Below are 8,227 nucleotides of genomic sequence, written 5' to 3'. Positions count from 1 at the left end.
GGGTGTACGCATATAGAATGAGCTGCTAGCGGAAGTGGTTGAGGCAGGTACATTAACAACATTAAAAATGCATTTATGCATGGATAGGAAAGGTTTAGAAAAAAATGGGCCAAGTGCAGGGAAATGGGGTTCGCACTGTTGGACATTTTGGTCGACATGGACCAGTTTGGGCCAAAGGGCTTGTCTCCATACTGTCAGACTCTATAACTCCGAAGAGTCAAATCATGACCATGTGTTGATTGTTGGGAAGAACCCATCTGGCACAGGAATGCTTTTAAGGCAAGGAAACTGTTGTCTTTACCTGGTCTGGACTGCACATGACCACTAGACTTTTATTTATTTATTGCTATGTGTGCCTAAGTACAGTGAAAAGCTGTTTATGAGCAGTACGGGCAGATCATTGTGAGATTCTGAACTGCCCTCCAAAATGGACAATAAGAACTGAAAGAAACTCAGAACTTTGCAAGAAACTACTAAACTTGTTTTTGCAATAAATGACTAGCATTTATTTTATACCAATATTGCATATAACTGTTGTGACACAAAATGTGCTGTTTTGAACTGTAAATGGCAGAGTATCGCTAAGCTTGACTGAGAGACCTCTTCCACACATCTGTTGTACAAGCTCGAATAGATTCTCTTGTGATAATCTACTCAGGTCTGATTCCTCGAGCTTTGCAAGCATTTGCTATCATGGGGAGAATAGCATTCGCAGATGGTTGTTATCTCAAGTTTTGCTACAATGCCTTGATACAATACTCTATCGAATGGGTCCTTAATTTCAAGGACAGTCACCATCACATTTGAAATTGAGATCCTTTGTCCATGTTTGCACCAAAACAGGGATCAGGAGCTGAGCAGCCCTTGCTTAGGAGAAAGTGAGGACTGCAGATGCTGGCGATCAGAGCTTAAAAATGTGTTGCTGGAAAACGCAGCAGGTCAGGCAGCATCAAAGGAACAGGAGAATCGACGTTTCGGGAATAAGCCCTTGCTTAGCTCAAACTGAGATCCATGACCATGATATGTCATTGTTGTCTGTCTGTTTTGATTGCATTTATGTCTCGACAGGCCAGATGATTGGCTGAAGCCTTGTGCAAGCACAGAACACACGTATGGTTGCTCTTCACATTGAACAATGCTTTTTCCTTCCATGTTCAAAGCTGGTGATATTCAGCTCCTGAGAATCAGGCATTAATGACAGCTCTTGATCCAACATTTGACGTGAGATTCCTGTCTGTAAAATAAATTTAAAACAGGAAAAATTGAATAAAAGCTGCCAGATTGTCATAAAAACCACTTGGATCATTAATGTCCTTGAAAGGGCAGAATTTGAAAAATGAAGGACTAACCAGGTTGTGGGAACAGACTGCAGCCAGTCATTATTTCTGCAGACCAGTGAAGTGGGAGGTTTCAGTGATACCATAACAATGCTGTCTGTGTAACAATACGAACTGTACAACTGGCTGGCCAGAACCTGGTCAATCTGTAATTGGATCAATGTAAATGACCTAGGCTTAAGGTCATTGACATAGGTATCACAGAAACAGACCCTTCAGTCTAACTCATCCATGCCAACCAGATATCCTAAATTAATCTAGCCCCATTTGCAAACCTTTGGCTTTTGTCTTTATAAACTCTTCCTATTTAAATACCTATCCACAAGCCTTTTAAATGTTGTAATTGTACCAGCGTCCACCAGCTGCTCGGGCTTTTCAATCCATACACGTACCACCCTGTGTCATACATGCACCACTCATAGAACATAGAAAAGTACAGCACAGAACAAGCCCTTTGGCCCACAATGTTGTGCCGAGATTTAATCCTAATGTAAAATATAGTAACTTAACCTACGCACTCCCCAACTCACTGCTATCCATGTGCATGTCCAGCAATTGCTTAAATGTCCCCAATGACTCTGCTTCCACCACCACAGCTGGCAACGCATTCCATGCATTCACAACTCTCTGCGTAAAGAACCTACCTCTGATGTCTCCTTTATACCTTCCTCCTAATATCTTCAAACTATGACTTCTTGTACCAGTTAATCCTACCCTGGGGAAAAGTCTCTGGCTATTGACTCTATCCATTCCACTCATTATTTTGTACACCTCGATCAGGTCTCCTCTCTTCCTCCTTCTCTCCAGAGAGAAAAGTCCGAGCTTATTCAACCTCTCTTCATAAGGCAAGCCCTCCAGTCCAGGCAGCATCCTGGTAAACCTTCTTTGCACCCTCTCCAAAGCCTCTGTATCTTTCCTATAGTAGGGCGACCAGAACTGGACACAATATTCCAAATATGGTCTCACTAGGGACTTGTAGAGCTGTAGCAAAACCTCGCGGCTCTTAAACATGATCTCCCTGTTAATGAAAGCCAAAACACCATATGCTTTCTTAACAATCCTATCCACTTGGGGTGGCAATTTTGAGGGATCTATGTACTTGCACACCCAGATCCCTCTGTTCCTCCACACTGACAAGAATCCTGTCTGTAATCCTATATTCAGCATTCGAAGTCAACCTTCCAAAATGCATCACTTTGTATTTATCCAGTTTGAACTCCATCTGCCATTTCTTAGCCCAGCTCTGCATCCTGTCTATGTCACACTGCAGCCTGCAGAAGCCCTCTATACTATCGACAGTACCTCCAACCTCTGTGTCATCTGCAAATTTACTAACCCACCCCTCAATCTCCTCATCCAAGTCATTTATAAAAACCACAAAGCGCAGAGGCCCAAGAACAGAGCCCTGCGGGACCCCACTCAACACTGACCGCCAGGCAGAATACTTTCCATCTACAACCACTCTCTGCCTTCTGTCAGCCAGCCAATTCTGAATCCAGATAGCCAAATCTCTCTGTATCCCATACTTCCTGACTTTATCAATGAGCCTAACATGGGGAACCCTATCAAATGCCTTGCTGAAATCCACATACACCACATCCACTGCTCGACCATCATTGACCTGTCTTGACACCTCCTCAAAGAACTCAGAGAAAGTGAGGACTGCAGATGCTGGAGATCAGAGCTGAAAAATGTGTTGCTGGAAAAGCGCAGCAGGTCAGGCAGCATCCAAGGAACAGGAGAATCGATGTTTCGAGCATAGGCCCTTCTTCAGGAAAGAAGGGCTTATGCCCGAAACGTCGATTCTCCTGCTCCTTGGATGCTGCCTGACCTGCTGCGCTTTTCCAGCAACACACTTTTCACCTACTCAAAGAACTGAGTAAGATTTGTGAGGCATGACCTGCCCCTCACAAAGCCACGCTGACTCCCTTAATCACATTATGTTTTGACAAATAGTCATAAATCCTATCCCTCAGAATTCTTCCCAAAACTTTGCTGACGACAGACATAAGACTGACTGGTCTGTAATTGCCAGGGATTTCACTATTACCCTTCATGAATAGAGGAACAACATTCACCACCTTCCAATCCTCCAGTATGACTCCTGTGGAGAGTGAGGAGGCAAATATCATTCGTGTGAAAAAGTTGTCACTTAAGTCCCTTTTAATCTTTCTCCTCTCACCTTAAACCTATGCTCTCCAGTTTTGGACTCTGCTACCTTTGGGAGAGGACCTTGCGTGTTTATCCTATCCATGCCTCTCATGATTTTATTAACCTCTAGAAGATTACCCCTCAGCCTCCGATGCATGAGGGAAAACAGCCACAGCCTATGGCTCAAATCCTCCAACCCTGGCAAAACCCTTGTAAATCTTTTCTGAACCCTTTCAAGTTGCACACCATCCTTCCAGTAGGAGTGAGGCCAGAATTGCATGCAATATTCCAACCGTGGCCTAATCAATGTTCTGAAGGCTTGCTGAAAATTTATGACCATAAGCAAGTGGGAATGTACCCTCTTGGGATACATGCATTCCCCCTTCCGTACTGGTGAGGCTGCATGTGGAGGACTGTGCTCAGTACTGTCACTGTACTTAGAAAGTTGCTAATATATTGGAAGCAGTTCAGGGAAGGCTTAATGGACTAATACCTGGAATAGGTGGATTGCTTTGTCAGGAAATGCTAGACAGGCTAGGCCTGTATCTTCTGCAATTTAGAAGAGAAAGAGGAGACTAAACTGAAACATAAAAGATCCCAAGGGGACCTGACCAGTTGGATGCTGAAAAAAAAGTATCCTCTTGTGGGAGAATCTAGAGGTAGTAATCATAGTTTAAAAGTAAGGGTGAGGTGAGAAAACATTTAAAGCAGAGGTGAGGAAACATTTCTCTCAGAGGGTTGACAGTCTATCGAATTTGCTTCCTGAAAAGGCACTGTATGCAGAATCTTCAAATATTTTAAAGACAGAGGCAGATAATTTTTGATGACCAAGATAGTGAAAGATTATTGGGCGGATATGCAGACACATAGAATTGATGTTGAAATCAGATCAGCCATGATCTCATTCAGAGATAGAGCAGGCTCGAAGAGCCGAGTGGCCTACTCCTATTCTCATTTGTCTGTTCGAATAATCCAGTGAACAAAAAAAAAAAAGCTCCAGTCTTGTCTGATTACAGCAGTTGGAAGGGTTTTTGAGTTCCCACTTCACCCATCCAGTGGAAATAGTTCCTCTCTATCTACATGACCAACTTTGATTAACATCTGGAAACTTTGAATCAAATCATCCATCAATCTTCTAAATTCCAGGGAATACAACACTCCTAAAGAGATAATGCACTTTGGTAGAAGGGCTAGAGAACACTATCATTTTCTGCCCATTTGAGTTTCTGAGCTTCACCCATACAGATTCTACTTCACCACATCCTGTATCCTTGCTCACAATCACATTACTTTCCTGTTTTAATCAGCAATTCTAATCCACCTCCTTGTCCTTTTATCTCGCTCAACCTATCCTCCTTCATCAACCTGCTGATTCCAGGCATTAATCTGCTAAACCTCCTCTGAATCACCTCAAATGAATTTCCAGAATTCCAAAACCTACCCACTGTATTCAAGATGTTGTCTCGCCCAATCCCTGTAGGAATGAAGCAGAACATCCTTACATTTATGTTCAATTCCTGTCATAATAAAGGAAAGAACCTATTTTCTTTCTTGATTACAGAGATTGCAGAGCTCTTGATCAATTGGGTGAATGGGCTGAGGAGTGGAAAATGGAGTTTAATTTAGATTTTAGTAAAACAAACAATGGCAGGACTTATACAAGGAATGGTGAGACCCTGGATAGTGTTGTAGAACACAGAGAGATCGAGGCTTCAGGTATATAATTCTTTGAAATTTGCATCGAGGTAGACAGGGTGGTTAAGAAGGTGTTTAGCACACTTGCCTTCATGAAGGAGTTTTCCTCCTCTCTCTACAAGAAACCCACCCTCCTCTCTGACCTATCACCTCAATCTGCACCCCCATTAACCTACTGTACTCTACTACTTTCTCCCCACCCCCACACACCCATATCATTTATCTCTCCACCCTGCAGGCACCCTGCCTCTATTCCTGATGATGGGCTTTTGCCTGAAACGTTGATTTTCCTGCTCCTCGGATGCTGCCTGACTTGCTGTGCTTTTCCAGCACCACTCTAATCTAGACTCTGGTTTCCAGCATCTGCAGTCCTTGTTTTTACCCTTCATTGCTCAGACTTTTGAGTATAGGAGTGGGGACGTCATGTTGAGGTTATACAGGATGTTGGTGAGGGCTCTTCTGGAATACAGTGTGCAGTTCTGGTCACCCTGTTATAGGAAGTATATTATTAAACCAGAGAGGGTTCAGAAAAGATTTACCAGAATGTTGCCAGAAATGAATTATAGAGACAGGATGGATAGGCTGGGATGTTTTTTAGCTGAAGTGTAGGAGGTTGAGTGGTGATCTTATAGAAGTTTATAAATCACCAGGGGCATAGATTAGATCACTGACAGTGTGGAAACAGGCCCTTCGGGCCAACAAGTCCACACCGACCCTCCGAAGACCAACCCACCCAGACCCATTCCCCTACATTTACCTCTTCACAATACACATGGCCAATTCAGCTAAACCTGCACATTTTTGGAGTGTGGGAGGAAACCCACACAGACACGGGGAGAATGTGCAAACTCCACACAGACAGTTGCCTGAGGTGGGAAATGAACCCAGGTCTTTGGCGCTGTGAGGCAGCAGTGCTAACCACTGAGCCACCATGCCGCCCAGGTGAATACATAAGGTGAATAGCAAAGATATTTTCTCTCAGGTGGGGAGATCCAAATTAGGAAGCATATTTTTAAGGTGAGAGGAGAAGGATTTAACAAAGACATAATGGGAAATTTATTTTCTTTGTACAGAGTGGTGATATGGAATTAACTGCCAGAGGAAGTGGTGGATGCAGGTACAGTTACAATGTTTAAAAGACATTTCGATAAGTTCATGAATAGGAAAGGGGGTAATCCAAGATGGAGGATGGGAAAAATTTCTGGCTATAACAGCTGCTCCTTTTTGAGGTATTTTAGGGGTTGGAGGTGATTTCCTCGAACACCAGGAGCACCAATTACTGTTTTATATGCTGTTGCATTGTTTTGGAACTTTGGGAAAAAGAAAGTCAAAACAACAGCCATATTAAAAGGGAGAAGAGCACACAAAGGAAGTACATGGTGAGGTCATTGCAGGGGAGAAAGAGACAGAGAGAGAGTGAACCTGCACACTTACTGCCTTTGCTGTTTGAATTCATATATCGTTGGACATCGGAGTGCATCTGGGAAAATTAACAAGCAGTGAAATTCACAACTGATCATGGATGAACTGTTGGGCGAAGTTCAAGGCACAGAATCAGATAAATTCATCGTTGTTTTTAAGTGTGGCCCACAGAGAATCTGCAGTAGGGAGTACAGTGGGTTCTTTCTTGATTATATGTTTTTTGGAGATATGTCTCTTGATTAAACTTAAAATATAAGCCATAACTATTAATTTAACCTGGGGCAGTGTTTGGAGAGGAATAAGATGGTGTTATTTTCTGGGTCTGTAGATTGTGAAGGAGCAAAAATGGTCATTAATAGAATGATATGTACTTCTTGTCAGATGTGGGAGTTTAAAGAGAGTTTAAGGATTACTGTGGATTACATCTGTCATAAATGCTGCACAAAGTTAAAAATCACACAACACCAGGTTACATGCCAACAGGTTTAATTGGAAGCACACTAGCTTTCGGATCGTCGCTCCTTCATCAGGTGATAGTCAGGCGCTCTGAAAGCTAGTGTGCTTCCAATTAAACCTGTTGGACTATAACCTGGTGTTGTGTGATTTTTAACTTTGTACACCCCAGTCCAACACCAGCATTTCCAAATCATAAATGCTGTAGGCTGCGAATCTTATCAGATCGAACAGATCGATTGGAGAGATAGAAGCAATGAGGAATTTGCAAAAGCAACAGTATGTGATGGAAGGCAGTTATAGGAAGGGGGGAAAGTCTCAGATACAGTTACATAGATGGGTTAAACGCCAGGGAAGATAAGAGAGGTAGGCAGCTATTGCAGGAGTCTTTTGTGGATATACCCATTTCAAACAAGTATGCTGTTTTGGAAAATGTAGGGGGTGATGGATTTTCAGGGGAACTCAGCACGAACAGCCAAGGGTCTGGTATTGAGACTGGCTCTAATGCAATGAGGGGTAAGTCAGGTTACAAGAGATCAATTGTGTTAGGGGACTGTCTACTCTGAGGTACAGACAGACGTTTCTGTGGCCAGCAGGAAAAAAATCAGAATGGTGTGTTGTTTCCCTGATGCCAGGATCAAGGATGTCTCAGAGAGGGTGCAGAATGTTCTCATGGGGGAGAGGGGCCAGCAAGAGGTCATTGTCCACATTGAAACCAATGGAAGGGAAAAGGTTGAGATTCTGAAGGGAGATTACAGAGAGTAAGGCAGGAATTTAAAAAGGAGGATCATTGGAATCTCTTTTGGGGTAGAAGTGACTTGTACAAGGTGGCCGGATTGCACCTAAATTGGAAGGGGACTAATGTATTGGCAGGGAAGTTTGCTAGAGCTGCATGGGAGGATTTAAACTAATAAGGTGGCGGGAATGGGACCCAGGGAGATGGTGAGGAAAGAGATCGATCTGAGACTGGTACGGTTGAGAACAGAAGCGAGTCAAACAGTCAGGGCAGGCAAGGACAAGGTAGGACTAATAAATTAAACTGCATTTATTTCAATGCAAGGGGCCTAACAGGGAAGGCAGATGAATTCAGGGCATGGGTAGGAACATGGGACTGGGATATCATAGCAATTACAGGAACATGGCTCAGGGATGGGCAGGACTGGCAGCTT

The 8,227-nt window shown here is 43.3% G+C and overlaps 1 long non-coding RNA gene across 2 annotated transcripts in view; it reads right to left on the bottom strand.

The window, feature by feature from the left end:
* Positions 1–504: 504 nt before the first annotated feature.
* The window catches only part of LOC122543962, a 27,029-nt gene continuing 19,306 nt past the window's right edge, over positions 505–8,227 (bottom strand). For both annotated transcript variants that reach the window (XR_006310210.1, XR_006310212.1), the window contains one exon: positions 505–1,234. This is a non-coding gene — a long non-coding RNA (uncharacterized LOC122543962). The remainder of the gene's footprint in view (positions 1,235–8,227) is intronic.

The sequence above is a fragment of the Chiloscyllium plagiosum genome, chromosome 45 (genome assembly GCF_004010195.1).
Source record: "Chiloscyllium plagiosum isolate BGI_BamShark_2017 chromosome 45, ASM401019v2, whole genome shotgun sequence".
Classification (NCBI taxonomy): domain Eukaryota; kingdom Metazoa; phylum Chordata; class Chondrichthyes; order Orectolobiformes; family Hemiscylliidae; genus Chiloscyllium; species Chiloscyllium plagiosum.
This window is presented reverse-complemented; position numbering and strand designations above follow the sequence as displayed.